Raw genomic sequence first — 23,053 nt, 5'->3', positions numbered from 1 at the left:
TTAAAGAGGCTCCATCCTCCCCTATTCCATACCCTCTGATTGGTCACCTTAATTGCTTCACTATAGGGCCCTTTCTATAGCTCGACCACTTCCTGTTGCCTGTTCCCTCCTAGTTATTGCTGATTAGGGGAATCATCTGGTTTTAATTTTATGTGATATTTCTCTGTGCATGCCACATTGCAAATACTGATCCCACTCTTGACGGCCCCAGTTGTGGCCTGGCTACCCAGTGGACTGATCCAGACCTCGCTGGCTCAAGCAGCAGCCTTGCCTCACGGAAGGCCCTGGTTCTGGCCTCGCTGGCCCAAACACTGGCCTAACTCCTCAGCTGGCTCCGATCCCAGCCTCGGAGGCTCCAGCACTGGCCTTCCTCATGGCAGGCTCCGATGTTAGCCGATGGCCCCGGCATCGGCCTAACCCTTTGGCAGGTTCCGATCTAGGCCTCGGAGGCCTCAGTAGCGGCTTTGCCTCACGGAAGGCTCCGATGCCGGCTAGTGGCCCCGGCACTGGCCGAACCCCTAAGCAGGCTCTGTTCCTGGCCTTGGAGGCCCCAGCACCGGCCTAACCCCTCAGGAGGCTCTGATCCTGGCCTCGGAAGCCCCAGCATCGGCCTTGCCTCGCGGCTGGCTATGATCCCGGCCTCACTGGCCCCAGCACGGGCCTAACCCCTCGGCAGGCTCCGATCCCGGCCTCGGAGGCCTCAATAATGGCCTTGCCTCACGGAAGGCTCCGATGCCGGCCGTTGGCCCTGGCACCGGCCTAACCCCTCGGCAGGCTCCGATCCCAGCCTCGGAGGCCCCAGCACCAGCCTTGCCTCACAGCAGGCTCTGATCCCAGCCTCGCTGGCCCCAGCACCGGCCTAACCCCTCGGCAGGCTCCGATACCGGCCTCAGAGGCCTCAATAGCAGCCTTGCCTCATGGAAGGCTCTGATGCCGGCCAGTGGCCCTGGCACCAGCCTAACCCCTCAGCAGGCTCCAATCCTGGCCTCGGAGGCCCCAGCACCTGCCTTGCCTCACAGCAGGCTCCAATCCCAGCTTTGCTGTGTCCGTCGCCGGCCTCACCCTTTGGCAGGCTCTAATCCGAGCACCCTCTTCACCCAACTATTTGTTGCACGTTCTCGAGGGTACGTGGTGGTGGTAGCATTCTGCCTCTGGGGTCATTACTTCAAAGGTTCCAGGTGCAATGTATCAGATCTCTGCCTCCCCTGAGTACTGGCCACTGCCATTGCCACTGCCTCTACCATTTCAAATCTTTCCCAAGCTCTTTTTCCACTCTGAATGTTGTCCAGTGTTCAGTGTTCCTAAGCATGCGCGACGGTAGCGTTCAACCTTTGGTGTAATTTCTCCAAAAAAAATAAATAAAAAATAAGGTTGGTAGGCTCCGATTTCTGCTTCTCCTGAATACAGTTCTCCACCGCCAACGCGAGACTGCTTTCAGTACCGCCTTTCTCCTTGGTCTCCGCTAAAGTCTCTCTCCTTACAGGTGATGTCCAAGATTCTTAACAATGTAGAGAAGAAGCAGTCTTCCTTAGCGGGGAATTTTTCCAATAATTCCAGTTCATTTGGATAAATTTTGTCTGCATCTCCAGTATCCTGGCATCCGCCACCTCCTTGACCCCTCTCTGATATTTTCCTTTTTTCTTTTTTTTCCCCTTTCTTACATGGTCCTTCCGGGTGGAGAGGGGTTCGCCTAGGGGTGCCCCGCCAGTTCCTGCCCACCTGCCCAGGGTCAGGGGCCCAGGGGCCTGGACCACGGGGTCCTTCTGGGTGGAGAGGGGGTTCGCCTAGGGGTACCCCACCAGCGCCTGCCCACCTGCCCAGGGTCGGGGACCCAGGGGCCCGGACCATGGGGTCCTTCCGGGTGGAGGAGAGGGGGTCACCTAGGGATGCCCCGCCAGCGCCTGCCCACCCGCCCAGGATGTGGGGCTCGGGGGCCCGGACCACGGGGTCCTTCCGGGTGGAAGAGAGGGGGGTCGCCTAGGGGAGCCCCACCAGCGTCTGCCCACCAGCCCAGGGTTGGGGGCCCAGGGGTCCGGACCAGCAATTTGTTTTTAAAGAAGATTTATTTCAAGACTTTTTTTTAGCTAATCTTCTCCCTCTTCTCTACATTTTCTATGACATCCCCATTTGGCAATATTGAGTAGTATTGGTCTTCATGACCTTTGGCTAGTTTTCCAACTTCTCAGAACTCTAAGGTCTTTGTTGTAGCTTGTAATAAAACTTACTTAATGATTTCTTTGAAGAGTCAATAGTATACATTATGTCAAAGGTTTAGAAAAATCAACAGGTTATGATGAACATCCAATAATCATTGTTGATTGTCATGCAAAGATACTGTTTTAAAGTATTGGTATTTCTTTGTGGAATTATATTTTGTAAAACTTTCAAAAGTGTCTCTTCACAAGGGATACAAGGGAGATGGAGAAGAAAAAATGCTGGAAAGGGGGTTGCAGGCATGGGGAAGGCAGACTTACATGGGGAAAATGTTTCCAGATGATGGATATGAATATCCTTTTGTACTGATGACTCATAGATGGATTACTAAATGTGGAAAACAAAATTTGATTATATATCTGTATTTAGGTCATCTTAACATCATTATGTCATCTGAGATAAATTGCTTAGTCCACAGAAAAAAGGTCATAAATATCTATGGCACATTGTTGTATATTTAAATTCCTGTGGTTCTGGCCAAGAGGTAGTAACAGAGACAAAATTTATTCTACCTGAAGCAATAAAAAGTTATGAAATACAAGTGACAATTGTTTTTAAGACATTGAAAAGACATCAAGCAAAGGACAGTAAGCAATGAGAGACAGTAACTGGATGAGATTAGTTCTAGGATGCCTTGTCACAATTTCCAGTTCACATTCTAAGGAGTGGATCCCAGGTAGAACCAGAAAGGATGGTTTCTTGAGTAGGCTGAGAAGCAATTTAGATAGCTAGAATTTTCAGAGAAGAGTACAGAAAGCAGAAAGGATAACAGAGCAAGGAGAAGTGCAGACATTCAATGAGCCACTGCCTCCTCCTGCAGATCAAGTATTTAGCTGAGAACTGATCGGTATGAGAATAGAAGAATAGGGTATGGCCATAAGAAACTGTGCCAGTATTCAACAAGTTCTGGGAGTCATACATTTTCCAGCCAGAAATATTGAAGAGCTTAATTTATGGATTAGTGAATATAGTACTCAAGATCTTGCTTGAATATTCAGGAATACATAATTCTACACTGGAAACTGTTATTCCCTACCTGAGAAATCATATGGAAAGACAGGAGAAAACAGTAATATTTATAAAAGTACAAAATACCCAAACTCCAACCAAGTAAAATTGATAATAAATGGCATCCAATTAATTTTTCTTTTGCAGGTCTGGGGATGGAACCCAAGTTCATTCGAAAACCAAGCTACACCCCCTGCCCTATTTTTCTTCTTTATTTTGAGACAGGGTCTCACTAAGTTGCAGAGGGCCTCACTAAGTAGCTGAGGCTGTCCATGAACTGTGATTCTCCAGTCTCAGCCTCCCAAATGCTGGGATTACAAGAATGCGCTATCATGCCCGGCTCCAATTAAAATTTGATAGATGTGTGAGGCAGTAGAAAAATATGGTTCATAAAGAGAATAAATGTCAGTCAATAAAAACTGATTCGGAAATGACATCAAACTAGAATCAACAGGTAAGGGCATTACTATAGTTTGGGTCGGGAATGTTCCCTGATGTTCACATCAGAAATGTGTTAAAGGTTTGGCCCCATTCCTATGCATATTCTTCAAATAGCTGAAAATAGGGATTGCATTTTAAAATATTTTGAAAGTGATAAACATATAATTTATATTTGTCAATTAAAATAAATTTAAAAAATAGAGTTTCAAACAGATAATTGCATACAGATATTCATTGCAGCACTATTCATAATTGTCAAAAGATTGAAAAACTCAAGGGTCTATTAAGAGTTGTTATATAAAAGTGTGATCTCTTCACACAATGTAATATTCAGCCATGAGGAGGAATGAAGTCCTTATATATCACATGGATAAATCTTGAGAATATTATACTCAGTGAAACAAGCCAGATGCAAAATGACAAGTATTATATAATTCCATCTATATGAAAAATCTAGAATAAACAAATGCATAGAGGCAGAAAGTAGATTAAAGGAAAATAGGAGCCATGGGGGAGAAAACTGGGAGTTATTGCTTAATGGTAACACAGTTTTTGGTTGGGGGGATGAAAAAGATTTTAAACAGTGACTATGATTGTACCACATTGTGAATATAATTGGTATAATTAATACCACTAAAATGTACACTTAAAATCATTAAAATTATACACACACACACACACACACACACACACCACAATTTAAACAAAGCATATTAATGACCTGAGGAAAAACTTCAGATTCAAAAAGCTCAATGAACCTTAAACACAGAAAATGTGAAGAAAACAATACCAAGACATCGTGATCAAATTTCTAAAAACTGTGATAATGGTAAATTTTAAAAAATAGCAGGAGAAAACAAGAAATACTACATAAAGAGAATCAATGAGGAAGATGTCAATAGATTTCTCATCAGAAACAATGTTAACTGTTGGTAAAGCACTTGTCTAGCACAAAGGATGCCCTAGGTTTCATCCTTAGCACTTAAAAAAATAAGAAAACAGTGAGGAAAACATGTTTAAAAGAATAGAACAAAGCCAAATGAGGTGGATAACGCTTGTAATCCCAGAATTTGGGAGGTTGAGACAGGAGGATCGCTATTTTTGGACAGTCTCAGCTACTTAGTGAGGTCTTTGCAACTCAGTGAGATGCTGTTTCAAAATAAAGAATAAAAAGTATTGCTGGTTATGTACAACTCAGAGGTAGAATGACACTGGGTTTCATCCTCAGTACTGCAAAAAAAAAAAAAAGGAAAAAGGAAAAGAACAAAATAACTGACAATCTAGGGTTCTTTTCCTCAGTTTTTTATTTTGTTGTTGATCTTTAATGAAAAATTGTAAATAAGACTACTTTATTTCTGCTTCTCAACTGTTACTTCCTTTTTTGGCCTTTTTCTTTCTTGGCAATATTTGGCCTTCTCTTTCAGGATTTTTTTGCAATCTTTGTTCACTTTTAGCCTGGCAAACCCACTCAATATAAATGACATATTTCTTCCTGTAAACCTGGACTCCTTTGCCAATCTGCTGACCTTTATAGTGTCCTTAGACAACCTGAACTTCATTATCCTTTCTCATGAGCATAGATGGAACATTGTACTTCTGTTTCAGCTCTTTGGAAAGAAGGGCCATCAATTTTGTGAATGTGGGAAGGTGTGTTGAAATGACTTTTATAGTTCAGTTTTTGATTTGGTCAGAAGTCACAAAAGGACTGAACTTCACTTTGGCTGCTGCCCTTTCAATGATGGCCCTGCTTCTTGTCTTTTTTTTTTTTTGTACCAGGGATTGAACCCAGGGGCATTCTGTCTCTGAGCTACAGCTACAGCTCTATTTTTTTATTCTTTATTTTGAAACAGGGTCCTACTAAGTTGTAGAGGGACTCACTTAGTAGCTGAAGCTAGCTGTGAACCTGGATCCTCCTGTTTCAGCCTCTCAAGAACTGGAATTACAAGTGTAAGCCTCTATGGTATACTGCAGGTTCTACATTTTTTCCCTCCTTACAATTTCTCTCTCTTTCAAGTAATGTATGTCATAGTTCTGTCTAATAGGCTCAGTGTAGAGTGAAATGGAAATGGAAATTTGGAAGCCAGTTTTAAGACTTGTATAAATTTGTGATTTGGGATGGGTTCTTTCAGCCTTCTCCAAATTAAAATATGAGTTGGAAATACTTTTGATAAGACTACAGTTTCTTTGGTCTTAATGTAAAAGTAGTGTAAAAAGCAAAATGACACTCATTATATAACTAAGCTATATGGAAATACTAATATTCAAAGCAAAGAATTTTAAGAAAGAGGCATTTAAGTGAATCACACAATAAATGCCACCTTTTCTCAATAAAGTATTGGCAAAGAGAACCTTACCACTGAATTGTTATTTGTTAAAAAGAAACTGAAATGGGAATAAGGCGGTGAAGAGCTAACCCAGAACCTCCAGCTAGATTCTTCAGTGCTCTGACATGAAGTAAGTTTGGCTGAAATTAAAGCCTTAAGGTTTTGCATCCAGGGGAATGGGGAAGAGGTGATGAATCCTCTTGAGGATAGGAATAAAAGGCCATGTTAACATTCATCAAGCACTAAGATGATATTAGTACAGAAATCTACCTCTTCTCCCCATCTTGTTATTTTTTGGAAAATGTTAATGGTTATGAAAGCTATAAGAGAGGAGAAGAGGAAGTTTGAGTGAGGTAGGCCAAGCAGATAGAAAGTATGGGACTGTTTCTCTTTCCTTCTCCCTTCAGAAGTGGCTTTGAGTTCCTATGAAATATCAGTCAAGTTCTTTGCACAAAACAGAATGTAAGCTAAATGGATAAATTGAAGAAGAAAACATAAATTGGATCATAAACTTAACAAAAGTCCTCCTGCTAGAGGTATGGATGGGGTGGAGAAATCTTCAAGGGACAGGAGGAATCTAGGGGTTAACATGTTTAGAGACAGAAGAGAATAAACAATGTTAAGAGAACTCAGCAAGAGCTAGGCCACTGGCAAGAACTGCAGTCTGGAAAGGATGTAGGACAATCTGTACTGTAATGACAAAGTAGGAAAAAAGGTAATACCTTAACTTCACTCTTCTTTCTAGATGGAACCTACTGACCATACCTCTCAGTGGACAAAACCAACAAGAAGTCCAGGTAGCAAGGAAGCTCATAAGACAATGCATATAACCCAGCCTTCTACTCCGAGCAGGGCAGGACAGGAAAGAGTGGCAGAGCTAATAGAACAACACATACAGCTACGAAAGGTATAATCAGAAACATTGAAAAGCATTTATCAAGAGACGTGATGAGAGTCTGCCAATGAAATGAAGGCCCAAATTAAATGGGATTTTAGAAGAAAGAGCTTGTGTGACTCTTGACCCAAGCAAAACTGCTTTGGTACTCAGCCCAGGAACTGCTGTTTAAATTTGGACAGGAGACCATTCATTCATTCAGTCGCTTCTTGGAATCCAGCAGTTCTCTGTTACTGAAAGGATCACAAACACTGGGAAAATCAGAGATATCTGGGCATAGACACCATAGACAATTGTGCCATTTTGTGAAAAAAGAAATTAACAACTATGAGTGTCAAACAGAGGAGGCATAACAGGGAAGATCTGTGTGGTGGCTACAGCTGCTAGTTCAGTCTGTGTCATAGGAGAAAGAAATTCTGGCCCTCAAATCTGTTGTCTAGAACAATTATAAGTGGGTTAATGAAAATGTGAATGACATTTTTCTTTAACCAAAATCTAGTAATATTTGAGATATTCAGAGCACATCTTTTTTTAAGTATTTGCTCTTATTTTAACTGAGCGACTTGTGCTGATACCTGTAAATCAAATACAGGTGGAGGTGAGAGACAACACCTGGAATATAGTAACACAGACTAAGTCAAAGGAGCTTAAAATTTACATTCCTCCTAGAGATGTAATCTAATCATTTCCCCAAGGAAAAACTGCCCTTTAAGTCAATTATCATTTACAACACTAAAACCATTGGGTTGAAATCAGAGATGATAGAAGGATACAGAGACAAGCAGGAAGGAAGGAGGAACAAGGTTCGCCTGGGAAGTCCAAGTTAAAACATCCCAGAAACACTTCAGGACATCTGAGTTCCCAGACCTCTATCCCTTTTCCTCCTCTCACAGTATCTCCAACCAAGACAGTAAAAGCAATAGTTCACTTGGAGTCTTTGATACATGCTAAGACATTGTCATTTGTACCTTATACAATCCCATATAATTTTCATGTCTCCTTTATGAAGTAGAGTCTCTTCCCATTCTACATAGGTGGAAGCTGAATGTCAGGTTACAGGGCCAGCCTCTTTTAAGAAAAGACTTGAGTTCCCTCTTTAGATAATCTCAGAATGATCTGTACCTCTATCATCCAATATATTAGCCATGAGGTATGTGTGGCTATTGAGATGTGGCTACTCAGGATTAGGATGTGCTATAAGCATTAAATACACACTGGCATTGGAAGCCCTTAGCATGAATAAGAGAAGGTAAAATATCCTACAAATAATTTTTATATTACATCTTCAAATGGCAGTATTTTATAAAATGAATTAAATAAATTATTATTAAAATTAATTTATCTCAGTTCTTGGTTAAGATAGCTGGGCTTAAAACCAGATTCAATACCAGCGTCAGCAACTTAGCAAGACCTTAAGAAACCCAGTGAGACCCTGTTTCAAAACAAAAAATATAAAGGGTTGGCTGTACATCCCAGAGCTAGAATACCCCTGGGTTCAATCCACAGTACCAAAAAAAGTTATTACACTTCTTTTTTAAATTTTTAATATGACTATAAAATTTTAAATTATATATGTGGCAGTTATCCACTGCTGCATAACCAATAATCCCTACCATCCATAATTTCCTTGTATCTCACATCATATGGATGGGGAGTTCAGGAAAGCAATTTTTCTACACCATCTGGTGTGGGCTGAGGTCATTTAGTGGTACTCATGTGGCAACTAGGTTGGTTTAGAGCACCCAAGGCAGCTTCATTCACATGACTGATGCTTTGGATGGAAGACTGGTATTACCTGGATCTTCTCCTCTCCTCTTCATGTAGACTCAGACATCTCCTGGTTGTGGATAGCAGGAAATATAATTTCTTCCTTGCCATAAGAGCAATGTCAAAGAACCTGTATTTTTTTCAACTTACCAACTTGATATAGTGTGGTGGTTCTCAAAATCACTGAGAGGACTGAGTAAAAGCCCACTGTATGTGTATATTATGTTTTCTTTATCCATTCATCTATGGGTGGCCACATAGGCTGGTTTCATCATTGGCTATCCACATGTACTTTCATATATTTATAGTCCTATCTGTCAAGGATAGAATTAAAGATTCAAATACAGTAACAGGCATGGTTCTTACTGACTCAGAGACTAGGCAAGATGTGTTATTGACTGGAGCAAACAGGGGCTGACAAGTGTATTGTAAATATCAGAACAGTGCTTTCTGTGACAGCTTTCTAATTTGCTTACTGTCTTAGTTATCTATTGCTTTATAATACATTTGTCCCCAACATAATGTCTTTATGAAACAATCATTTACTCTCATAGTTCGATCTCAGGATTTAGAATCAGCTTAGCTGAGTTCTTCTGACTCAGGATCTCTCATGAGGCAGAAATCAGTGTCTCAGGAAGCCTGTAGTCATCCCAAGACAGATGGGAGAGTGTTCACTTTTGAGCTCCCTCCATGGTTGCAGCAGCTCACAGAAGATCAACTTCTAAGCTCACTCTGATGGCTGCTAGGAGGTGTGAATTCTTTGCTACATGGGTTTCTTCACAGGCCTGCTTCATGGCATGGCTTCCTCCAGAATAAAGCACTCCAAGAAAGAAAAAGAGAAAGAGTACCCAGATGCAAGCCACAGCCTTTTTACAATCTCACTTGTAATTGTGTCGCAATGACATCCTGGTTGATCATGCTACATTCACATTTATATACATATTCAAATGTGGCTCCTCCATTAATCAACCTCAGCCTTCTTCCTCTTCTCCCCTTCCTTTCTAGCTTTGCTGGGGTTTTTCCTCCATTATCTGGAGTCCCTCTGGTATCCCTAATACTCCCTAGTTTGGGAATATTAGTGTACCAATAAAAAAAAAAGAAAAAGAAATGACATCCCATTACTCTATCCTATCCTGTTCATAAATCAATGAAGACAGGGGATTATACATAGATATGCACATCAGGATACAAGGATCATTGGACATCCCTTTAGAGGCTGCCTATCCCATTAAAAACAAACTCATGGAACCTTAATACAAACTAAATCAATCACAATCCATGTACAGAAGAACAGTACTAAAGACATGCTGCATTCTCCCCAAAAGGTTGATTAAGTGTAAATTAAGTGCACTGCTTTTTAATCTTGGTCTGAGAGAACAGAGTTATAAAATAGTTCAATGATAGTATTTGTGTGTGGAGGGGTGGGGGGAGTACTGAGGATGGCACTTAAGGACTTCGCAGCCTTCTTTTTTTCTTTTTTTTCTTTGGAAACAGGGTCTCACTAAGCTCTGAGGCTGATCTTGATCCTACTATCCTCATTTCTCAGCCTTCCAAGTACTGAGATAACAGACCTGTGCCACCACACATGGCACAATAATATTATTTTAAAGTATAATTAATAACTATAGCGATGATAATGGCCAGTTTTAAAGGCAAAAATTGGAAAAAGCATTCATTTAGATAATGATGTAAAAATGGATTTAATAATAAAAATGAGATCAACATTGATCAATAACCTTCCAAGCCTTTAGCATATATTTATATATGGATCAATATTCTGTGTGAGTTTGACCTATATTAAAATTTTCTTGCCGGGCGTGGTGGTGCATGCTTGTAATCCCCGCACTTGGGAGGCAGAGACAGGAGGATCACGCAGGTTGGAAGCCAGCCACGCGCGCTGGCTTAGGAGACCCTGTTTCCAAATAAAAAAAATGTAAAAATAGGTCTGGGAGTGTAGCCCATAGGTAGAAGGGCTTCCAGGAATCCCAGTACCACCAAAAAAATAAAATAAATAAATAAATAGTTTTAAAAAATGTTTTCTTACAAGAAGATCTCATTGAATTAGAAAAGATAAGTGCCTGCATTCCACCTGCCAGGCACTTTGCCAGTGTTTAACAAATGTTGTTATATTGTTCAGTTTCACCAGAACCTTATAACATAGGAAACAGAGAACAAATTGTAAATTTCTCACCCAAAGTTCCATAGTTACTGAACACAGTGTGATCCCATAGTTCCAGATGACTTCAAAATTCCTTTGCAAAAACTATGCTGCCTTAGAGTTGAAGAGCTAAATGGAGGCAATCGGAAAGTGTGAAATAAAGTGTTCAGTAGCACACTAGACACAGAATCGGGATGAGAGCCAACACTTGTTCCACATTTCTCTTTGATAGATGATTTCTCTCTTTCACGAATTGTCTGTTTCTGACCTTTACTCATTTATCTTTTGGGATTTTAATATTTTTTATCTGCTTGTTTGATCTCCTTATACAGCTGATATATTAAACTATATGTCATATTTACTACAAAAAAACTATGCTGCCTTGTTAGTCACTAGACCACTTTTTTGTTGCAATGGTTCATTAAATATAATTAATTTATATATAAAATATATCAATGGTTCATTAGATATAATTAATTTATATATCAAATATAGTTAGATTCTGTATCACTGAAGTCAGTTATCTTGATTTTTAGCTGATATCAGTGTCAATTTTAATTATGTAATGACATTTGGTTTTATAGCATATCTTGAAAAATCATATTAGTCTCACAGTCTCAAGGGTTTGGATTGTCTGTTGGTATCAGCCTGGATGGAGCTCAGTTTCTTCCCAACTTTTTCTAATTAATTTTTCTCTTTAAAGGTTTCATATTTGGGAAGAAAGATCTGAGAGTAGCCTCAGCTACCTGAGTTCCTACTGTGTCTCAGCCAGCATTGAACCATATCAAGGCCCAGTCACTCTTGAAAGTTTCCTCTAACTCTCATCATTACTCTGCCCAAGCTAATACTTTCCTCCAAACACCAAAGGCAGCAACTCAGCAACTGCAGCTTTACTGGTGATCAGTAATATCCAAGAGGCAGCTATCTCAAGTTGAATAAATTAAGGCTTTCTAAAGCCCAGTTCATCCTCAGAACTCCTACCTTCATGTTCTCTGGATATTGAAGAATAGAAACTGAGGGAGAGAACATTGTAGGCTCAGAGCTCAACAAGTGCAAATATCTAAAAACTGCAGGAAAAACCAGTTGCTGTGCTTTGCTTAAGTAAGTACTCATGGGGGGCAGTAGTAATAGATGGTGTGGTCAGTTTGTATAGGGTCAAGTGATTGAATATATTTTATGTGGGACTGGCAATTGTTCTTTAAGAAGAGGGAAACAATCAATCCTTATTTTTATAGAAGAACAATTTTGATTAAAACAATCTAAAATTTTGATAAGAACAAAGGAAAAATATTGAAATCACAGTAGTACCAATCAACTAAAATGGTTTTGTCAGCCTGGCATGGTGGCGCAATGCCTGTAATTTTAGTTATTGGGAGGCTAAGACGGGAGGATCCCAGGTTCAAGGGTAGTTTCAGCAATTTAGCATGACACTTTCAAAATAAAAATAAAGTAGGGGCTGTAGTTCAGAAGTAGAACACCCCTAGGTTTAATTGCCAGTAGCCCCCATCTCCACCCCTCAAAAAAAAGGAACTAATGATTTTGTCACACCTGTCGGGAAACTAATTACAAAGTGAGCAACATAAGAAGGCTTAGTGGACAACTCCACCTATGAAACACAGCATATCCAGGTAACACACAGTAGTTAATGCAATACATATTTCATTATAAAGAACTAATGTAGAATTTTCTCTTCCTAAATAATTTTGAATAAAGTATATTCGGTATACATGATGGGGTATAAAACAAACAACTATCACTAAGAGAAAAAAAAAAAAACTCTTGACTTGGGCTCTATACTCTTGATGGGCCCATATGTCAAGCCAAAAAGACTTTGTAAGTTCAAGGATGACAGCCATCTGTATCAGAAAGAAGATCACAACTGTTATCATAATGACAATCATGGAGTAGTTCGTAATAATCACTTTCCTGAAGTTGAGATCTCTGTAGAACTCAAAGCATCTCTGTGTTTCTGAGTAACTTGGATCTGTGCCATATTGTAAAAAATATTGGCCAAAAAATGAGACTACTCAGCATCCAAATAATAATGCTTAAGACTACCGCATGGTACTTTTTCAACGGTTGTGTTTGGAGTTTCTTAAAATAGATGAGTAATCTGAGTATGACAATGGCCACATGGAAAGTGAAGGTGAAGTGCATAGGACAGTATATGATACTGCTAACCACTTGGCAGTTAAAGGTTCCTAGCTCCCAGATGACTGACGGGTAATAGCTGAGGCGGAAGGGAAGGCTGATGGTGGAAATCGTCAATTGGCTATTGCTTTTGAACATCATACACAACATCATAATTATTCCAGTGGTGCCTCCCAATAAAACCACACTATACAGTGTCATCAGAATCATCCTGCAGCACATGTCACAGTGGCGCAGGTCCATATTGAGACATTTGACAGGATGGTTGTGTTGGGTGTCTCCATCTTTTGCCACGAAGAGCTTAGAAGATCATAAACCCCTAAATCAAAGTTTATTAAAATTATGATGTGTATACTGAATCTATACAACTAAGCAGTAATAGGATTGCAGTTTGCAATCCTAGATAACTAATTACAAAGTGAAATTATATACCAAAAATATTTTCAGAGACTCCATTCAATAATTCTTAACATATGGTAGAGACAAAAGTGAATGAAGTAAAATTACAAAAATATGTTTGCTTGAATGTACAGCTGTACACATAGGTATCTACAAACAGATCTGGTTTTGCACACATAACAGGATGAAGGGTAGCATGAGACATTAATTTAAGGTCCAAAATTTAAGAAAGGGCCACAAAACTCAGCAATCAAAATAAATAACATTTTAATCTAGTGTTTTAAAAAGCAAAATTAATACAAAAATTCATGATGAGAAAAATAACAAAATTTTAGCCAGGTGTGGTGGCGCACGCTTGTAATCCCCGCGCTTGGGAGGTGGAGACAGGAGGATTGTGCAGGTTCAAAGCTGGCTGTGCTGGCTTAAGAGACCCTGTTTCCAAATAAAAATATATAAAAAAAATAGGTCTGGGAGTGTAGCCCGGAGGTAGAAGGGCTTCCAGAAACCCCAGTACCACCAAAAAACAAACAAACAAACAAACAAAAAACCCAAAATTTTAAATGAAGGCAGGAACAGTATGCACCCAGTATACATTTAGGTCAGATTTATGCAGGTTGTCTCTCCTGTTATAAGGCAAGCTAATTTTGGATAATGTAGATATTTTTCTACATGATTTTTTCTACATTCTTAATGTAGAGAAAAATCACATGAATCGCGTGTAATTATTGCAAAAGGTTGTTTCAGACCACGTTTTAGGATATTTAATTTGAGGAGCTTTTGAATAGAGAGCAACCTCCAAAATATTTATAACTTCCCTTTCTTCTTAAACCTGAATCTTTCTGCAAGGTGCTGAGGGACTGGAATGGGTCACTATGGCTTCATGAAGATGTAGCCGTGAAAGAAGAAAGGTTGCACTACCTGCTTTAAAGGGTTATTCAATATTCAGTGGATTGGATAAAATATTAAGACACATTTATAATCGGACAAAAAGCCATAGACATGAATGATTCTTAATGTAAAATGGGAAAACTTTGGCCAAGCGGGGTGGTGCACACTTGTAATCCCCATGCTCGAGAGGCTGAGACAGGAGGATTCCACAGGTTTGAAGCCAGCCTCAGCTACTTAGTGAGGCTCTCAGCAACTTAGTGAGACCCTGTTTCCAAATAAAAATATAAAATAGGTCTGGGAGTTTAGCCCATAGGTAGAAAGCCCCTGGGTTCTATCCCCAGTACTATCAGAAAAAAAAAAAAAGAAAAAAGAAAACATTTTTACCTCTTCTTTATGAGGGGTCAGATACATAATTAGATGATATAAAATTGTTACAGAATCAGTAAGTATTTAATGAATCTGACACAAAAAAGAAAAGCCGTTACTAGACCTTTGTTTTGACCATATATGTCCCAAACTCATCTCTCTGGAAGGATCCATATCATATTCTCATGTATCTCTTGTCCACCTGGCCAGAGGCAGAGTTTGATCACTTGTATCTGATTATAAATTTATTTCACAGTGCAAATCTAAATATTGTATAACTTTTCTCCTGCTATTGAAACTTCTTAAAGAGAATAAGTAAATTTTTCCTTATAGAAAATCATAGGGTCTATCATATTTACTGCCCTTAATAAGATTTTATTGAAATTTATAAGCATAATAATATAAATTTCTATTAAATGTGTATTTTAATAAAGAACATTCAAGTATTTTTATAAGCTTTTTTATAAGTGGTTTTGTGAAACAATAATTCTGTATGACTTACAAACAACAAATATACTGATTAAGTTTTTAAATTTTGGTCATTCTCAAGTGTAAACAGACAAGATTCAAATTTAAAATTACTTTAAAGCAATGAAAGGCTAAATCATTGATCAGTTCCACACTTTAAACCGACACCACTGCTAATGCAACCTGAGATTTGGAAACAGACAGGTAGCTGGCTAAGAATGTGACAGATATTTACCTCAAAGATTGATTCTTCACTATAAAAATGTGAAAGGTAGTATCTACTTTGTAAGACTTTTGTGAGTAGTAAGTTAGATCATATCTGTAAAGAGCCTGATAGTCTCTGACATATTATGGGTCATCAAAGTGTTAATGCCCTTTCTTCCTTTTTTAACATACACAAAGATCCCTCATACACATAGCACATAAGATACTGGTTTACTTTTGGTTACCTCTCAGAATGATCCTACAAATATTTTCTTAAAGGAAATAAGTTCATAAGGAAGGAAGAAGTTAGACAACCACTCTTCTTTTTCCTCAAGACCTTACTCTTGTGACCACACCACCACTCTACACAATCCTCCCAAATCCCATGATTCTGGGTATTTCTTTGTTCATTAAACCCAAATGTAAAAATTTCTACATGTACATTCTACCCAAAATCATAGCCACCAAAAGTACTTACATGCTCTTTTCCTTTTATGATCTGCTTCTGTGGAAGGCTCAGAGGACTGTGGTCATGAGTGTCAGGGCAGTTAAAAAGAACAGTGTGGATGAGCTGAATATCCACAACCACACCCGTCACGGGATGGATGAGCAACTGAAGGGGCTAGCTCCAGCTTCAGACCAGAAGCTCACAAAATTTAACAGTCAAGATAGGCTAGCCCAAAATGGATTTTTCTCTCTGCCGCTAGTGGTGAAGCAGATTCTAAATTATTCCTATAAGAAAAGGCTTTTGTTTTCACTACCAGTGACTTATTTGCAAAAATCTTTCTCGTTAAAATAAACAGCTTGAAGATTTTTTCCAGTGCTGCTGTATGTCTTCTATGTTTGTTTATGAATTTCCCTAAGTGTTCATATTCAGAATTAGAGTGATAAGGGGAACTTATCACTTTCTGGTACTTTCTGGGTGACTTTCACATTCTTAGAGTAATTAAAAATATTTATATCTCTCACTTCCAATTCCCAAAGGTTTCTTTCTCTCTTCATATCTACCATTTGTATCTATGGTTCTTTCGAAGCTTGCTATGGATTCAACCACAGGGATCATTTTTCTCAAAGATATTTATTTATTTATTTACTTATTTATTTTGCATGGATCTTCTCACTTTCTGTCCTAAATTCACAGTCATTTTTAGCTATCTTAAGATTTCAAAGCACAATTTTGAAAACACATTGTGTTTAGCATGACATAAAAATATAAGGGCAAAGCATGGTCATGCATGCCTCTAATACTAGCACATGGGAGGCTGAGGCAGGAGGAGTGCAGATTAGAAGCCAGTCTCAGCAATATAATGAAACCCTCAGCAACTTAGAAAAAAACTAAGAATAAAAATTAAAAATAAAATAGGCCTAGGAGTCTAGCTCAGATGTAGAATGCCTCCAGGTTAAATCCTGAGTACAAAATAAATAAATAAGAAACTTCCAACTCTTGCCAGCAAACCCAATCACAAATCATATTATTTTTCAGCTATGAAAATTAAAAAAAAAAGAAAAGTGATCACTGTAATGGCGGTTTTTTATGACCTGTATTTAGGTACCAACTGAAAACATTCTCAGTTGTCTTGTAAAAGAGTTAATATCATGCCCACCTTTTCCATCTGCTATGTGATTATCCAACAGTGCTTGTGGTTACAAAGATATAGAACAATGGAATCTAAATGTAATAGAGCCATATGCTTAATTATTTCAAGAAAAACTCTCAAGGAGAGATAAAATTTCAACTCTTATTATGAAAATCAAATTTGTACTAACTCAACTGGAAAAATTTCATATGGAACCAATTTTAAACATCTCTCTTTAAATCAAATTTATTCAAAAGTACAAAATATGAGCTATAGACCTGGATTTGGTCATATTATCTGACAATCCTTATTTTTCAGATAAAATGAGTTCCTGGAATCTGCAGGATAAGGTATGTTTCCATGGAAACCATGCTATATTTAGGGGTTGCTTGTCTGATGAAGGACAAACTGGGAAATACGTTAGATGTGACCAATAATGGAAAATACAAATAAAACTCAATGACAGTTCAGACTATGAACAGCACACAAATTAATTGTTCACACTGATGACACAGTTTCTGCTAAAATATGTGTGTGTGTGTGTGTGTGTGTGTGTGTGTTGTTTACAACACTGCTACAAGAATGTATGAATTTCATACTTTTTCTAACTATAGGCAGAATTTAGCTTTTTCTTCGGGGGAATGCCAAGAATTTAAAGAAAAATATCAAGTTCTTAATTTGAACATTTAGAAGTAATTTATATATAAGAAGAGTACAATCTTCTTATTTTATGGATAAAGCTACCACAATTCAGAGAGGTTAGAAAATCATCAGAAAGCCAAAGAACTATTTATAGTAAAAATGAAAACCATGGTCCCTGTTCCAAATCCCTTCCCTCTTATGCCATCAATGAACATATTTTGAGGAATTTGAGATAGTCTCTAATAGACACCTTAACAATCTATGGCTTAATACTATGCCTTCTTTCAGAAATGGAATAAGTCCAGAAATGGAAGAAGCAGAGTTTAAAACCTAGAAAATTAAATGCTTCTTTAGTTTTTAAATACAGATTTTTTCTTAGAAACTGTGAGAGTAAGTCATGAGCACTAACATTCTGTTAGTTTTCAGAAGACAAGGTCAATCTGCCCTTGGCAGGGATAAGTTGGCAGCAGAAGCCGCTAGGGATGCTTCCATCTCATCCACTTCTCTTTCATGAGAGTCGCCTTTTGAGAGACCATTGGCAAGGAACTTCTGCTCCTGAATGAATGGAATGGAATGAAGGTTACTTATTTTCTTTAAAGTAGTCAGATTGTGGCTGTGAAATACCCTTAAGAAAGTGGTAACAAAATCAGCACTTGCAAATTCTCAAATCAGCTTATACTCATAAGTCATAAATTTCTGGGGCTAGAGTTGAATGTGAGTTAGCATCATTCAGAAAGAGACTCTACTAAATTCAAGCATGTTATTTTACAGAGAACTAATTGAGATCTGAGAGGCAGCCTGAGGAACAGCCACACAGAGGACCTGGCTCTGAGACGCTCGGTCTGTCCTCTTTCTTGTCCTGAACTGTTGCTTGAAGGATTAATCTCAAAGCCATTCCACCTGGAAGCTTCCCTATATTCCAAAAGGTCTTGTCTGTTTTAGGATGATACAACAGCTAATGCTTTGAAAGAATCCCAGAGTGTGAATGCATTCAACTAAGAATGAGGAAACATTTTGCTCCAGAGACTTTTTCTATGATTTTCTTTTTAATACATATCCAAATGCTACATGTGAATTATTTCTTGTCCCTTAGGGTTCCCGTCTGATTTTGGAATAGAAAAGGCAGTTTGCTAGCTCTTTGAAAGTTCTTGTACGAAGTGGTTTGTTTTCCTCTTTGTATTCTACTGTTCTTTGAAAGGAAGATAGTGTTTACTCAGAGCACAGGAGAGGAGCTGGTGGTTTTGCTAACTGGTATATATATGCTAGACCAAAAAAATAAAAAATAAAAAGATGTAGATTAGATCCACAGATTAAATTCAACTGTTTTCTGAATGGTAATCATCTTTGAATTTTGACATCCAGAGGAAGTTCAACCAAGATATAATTCACCATGTATCTGATTAGCATAACAAGAACTTGGTGAAAATTCATACCAGGGGCCATTTTCAGGGCATAATAATATCCAAAAAGTGTGAGAATATCAGCACACGTTTGTTATTGTAGTGCTTTAAAACTTAACTTCCTTGTGCAATATTTATTAGCCATGACTGTGTTTATGAACTGTCTTGGATCTTGTTAAGATACAGATTTGGATCCAGCAGGTCTGGGTTGGGGCCTGAGGTTTGAGGTTCTCCACTTCTAAATCTCACCAGATGATGCCCCGGCTTCTTCTCTATGGGGTACACTTCGTGCCTCAAGAGTCTGCACTCTACATCCAGTATGACAAGCATCATCACACATGGCTTCTCCAACTAGTTTAAATCAAACAGCATTTAACAGTTCAACTCCTCAGTCACATTAGCCCCACTTAAAGTGCTCAATCACAGAAAATTCTATTGAATACATTTACTAAGGGAAACACAGTTTATTAAACAAGTCTTAACCCCAGTGTTCTTACCTCATCTCCTCTTTAACTATGAGCTTCCAGCTTCTATTTGGAGAATAGCAAGCAACAGGTGGGTAAGCATATGTGTTTGGAACTGGAAGCAATGAGGTTGAAAGGAACCAGAGAGAATTGGTGAGGAATTCAAAGAATAGGAGAATTTTTTTTTTGCAGTACTTGGGATTAAACCCAGAGGTGTTATACTTCCAAGTCACAACTCAGCCCTATTTTTATTTTGAAGCAGGGTCTGATTAAGTTGAGGAGTGTTGTGAACCTGCAATTCTCCTGTCTCAGCCTCCCAAGTCCTGGGATTGCAAGCCTGTGCCATCACTATTGACTAAGTGGTGATATTTTAAGAAGAGTGTAGTGAGCAGAGCTAAACATTGATGAGAGGACAAATAATCTAGGTTCTAAAAACTATCCACTGATCATGAAGATGTGGACTACAAAAGGGGGCGATCGTTGGCAGACTATAGCATCAAACAACATCTTTAGACGAAAGATTTGTGCTAGTTTATACAATAAAACTCAACAATGACTATATTAGACAATGACTACATTAGAGTCTTGGCCATGGTGGCATATTGGGGTTTTGGATGAAGAGAGGGGGAATACTGGGGATTGAACCCAGGATTATTGTACCTCTGAGCTACACCATCAGCCCTTTTTATTTTTTTTATTTTTGAAACAGAGTCTTGCTAAGTTTCTGAGGGTCTCTTTATAAATTGCTGAGCCTGGCCTTGAACCTGCAATTCTCTTGTTTCGGCCTCCAAAGTACTGGGATTACAGACTGTGACATCATTACCAGCTGTCCCTTGGTTTTGAATGCTTCAATCCAAATGTGGTCTGTGGTGACCTAGTTTGTGCTTCCTCAGTTCAAAAAATTAAAATAAATACCATTATAGCTATCAAAGCTTTCAGAGTTTCCAGTCCTAAGGCACAGATCGCAAGCCCCTAAAAGAACCTCATATTTTTCTCCTGGCTCAATAGTAAAACAATTACTTTGTCTTTATTTCACCAGTGACTATAAAATTCATGGCTCTTTTTCAGGCTTCAGTTAGGATGAAGAACAAAATTTTGTTAATCACTTTTTACTCAAAATACTCACCAGACCCTTGGCCGGGCATGGTGGCACACACTTGTAATCCCTGTGTTTGGGAGGCTGAGACAGGAGGATCGCACAGGTTCGAAGCCAGCCTCAGCTACTTAGTGAGGCTCTCAGCAACTTAGTGAGACCCTGTTTCCAAATCAAATATAAAATAGGTCTGGGAGTATAGCCCGGAGGTAGAAAGCCTCTGGGTTCCACCCCCAGTACCACCAAAATTCTCACCAGACCCTTAAAAATAAATTCTTTTAAGGAAAGGCCAAGTTGTATGGAGATTATACCTATCCAATCTGACAACTTGTTTAAGGCTGGAAAAGCAGTTTTAATTAGATGCACAAGACAGCCTCCTTTGCAAGGAAATAAAATTTCTCAAAATTGCTCTATTATTAGTAAATAAAAAGGGAACACAAAGACTTGTGTTCAATCTTGCATTCAGCGATGAGCAAGACTGCATTTCCTGTCTTCTGCAGCACAGAGGCCCACTCTAGGGAAAGGCAGGAGTAACCTTCAGGGTTGGAGTAGGTTGAATTTACCCAGAGCGGAGTGGCACCTTTGACACTCAGAATATTGCCTCCTATATTGCTCCAAACTGCTACCAGACTGTTGAGTCCTGCACTGTGCAGTGCCAGGGAACAGTTGACATGTTACTGCCATTGGACTATTGGGGGACAAATTAGACAATCTGGAGGAATTTGGGCTCACGGGGCATTGTGCAACTTGGGAAAAGCCACCAAGAAATATTTCAGTGATCTTATTTAAAAATAGGCAATAGTCATTTTTTTTCTGCTCTGTGTGTTTGTGTGTGTGTGTGTGTGTGTGTGTGTGTGTGTGTGTGTGTGTATTCTTGTTTTGTTTTATTCTAGAAACAATTGTGAAACAGACAGGTATATCATAGTTTCCTAAGAAAGCTGTGGGATGTGGCCCTAAGGCATGCTGGAGGCATTCATGAATTGTATGGCCAGGATTTTTCTTTTTCTTATTTTTTTGGTGGTACTGGGGTTCCTGGAAGCCCTTCTACCTCCGGGCTACACTCCCAAGGGCTACACTCCCAGACCTATTTTTTAATACTTTCTATTATTTGGAAACAGGGTCTATTAAGCCAGCACAGCTGGCTTCGAACCTGCGCAATCCTCCTGTCTCCGCCTCCCAAGCGCGGGGATTACAAGTGTGCGCCACCACGCCCGGCCGGATTTTCCTTTTAAGAAATTAAGAAATCTGATTTGGGCATATTAGAGAAAACATATGTCCCTTCTCTTTCTGTGCTTGGCTGATCTCACTTAACATAATTTTCTCCAGGTCTTTCCAACTTCTTGAGAATGACATGACTTTGTTCTTCTTTATTGCTGAGTAGAATTCCATTCTGTGTATTTCCCATAATTCTGCAATCCATTCACCTGTTGATGGAGACCTGGGTTGGTTCCATGTTTTGGCTATTATGAATTGTGCTGCTATGAACATTGGTATGCATATTTACTTAGTTCTCTGATTTCAATCCCCTTGGAAAAATACCCAGAAGGACTCCAGATAATGGAGAGGAAACCTCAGCAAAGCTAGAATGGAAGGATAGGAGAGGAAGAAGGCTGAGGTTGATTAATGAAGGAGCTACATCTGAATATATGTAAAAGTATGAATATAGCATGGTTAACCTGGACACTCATTGTTGGAAGGGGGGAAGGAGAAGTGGGTGGGGGAGAGAGGGCACCAAGCACAGTCTGAATGTATGCCATTTTTAATAAATTCCACATAAAAATTTAAAAAATTAGCCGGGCGTCGTGGCACACGCTTGTAATCCCAGCATTCAGGAGGCTGAGACTGGAGGATCACGGTTCACGGACAGCCTCAGCTACTTAGTGAGGCCCTCTGCAACTCAGTGAGACCCAGTTTCAAAATAAAGAATAAAAAATAGGGCAGGGGGTGTAGCTTGGAGGTTGAATGCCCCTGGGTTTCATCCCCAGACCCGCAAAAAAAATTTTTTTAATTTAAAATTTTTTAAAAAGAAATATAGAAATCTCTAAGAAGCCTTCGGACTAAAGGATGGTTCAGTGGGGACCTGAAGATGGTGTATCTGTGCTGGGCTTAATTACAGGCACTGGAAAGAAAGGTTAAAACAGGAAGACAGGATTGATAAAATGGACCCCAGCCCAGCGCACAGCTGGCCTGCTGATGGTGAGCTCAGAGAAAGAGACAGACTGAGACCAGCTCCATCTGGTGTGGAAGTCCAATGGTGACATAGTCCAGAGGAAAGCAAGGTAACGTGCTCCTGCACACCAGGACCTGTGAAGGGGCAGTCAGGGCACGAGGCAGAGGTTCTAGCTCTAACCCATATCAAAGTGCCTGCCTGAGGTGCACCTATAATGAATTTCCTTCTTCAAAGGAAATGGTTTGACAAAATGCAGTATAAAAATAACCTTTCTTCTTTTCTTTCTTTCTTTCCTTCTTTCTTTCTTTCTTTCTTTCTTTCTTTCTCTTTCTTTCTTTCTTTCTCCTTATTTCCTTCCTTACTTTTGTACTTTATTTTTTCTTTTTCCTCCCTCCCTCCCTCCCTTCCTTTCTTTCTACCTTCT

General features: G+C 39.2%; 1 pseudogene across 1 annotated transcript; it reads right to left on the bottom strand.

Annotated features, from left to right (window-relative positions):
* Window positions 1-12,396: 12,396 nt before the first annotated feature.
* On the bottom strand, window positions 12,397-13,242 carry LOC308266609 (putative G-protein coupled receptor 141; annotated as a pseudogene). The gene has a single exon. The product of its transcript is annotated as a putative G-protein coupled receptor 141 (transcript).
* Window positions 13,243-23,053: the final 9,811 nt, after the last annotated feature.

This window comes from Muscardinus avellanarius (genome assembly GCF_963383645.1).
Source record: "Muscardinus avellanarius genome assembly, chromosome: 9".
NCBI lineage: Eukaryota > Metazoa > Chordata > Mammalia > Rodentia > Gliridae > Muscardinus > Muscardinus avellanarius.
This window is presented reverse-complemented; position numbering and strand designations above follow the sequence as displayed.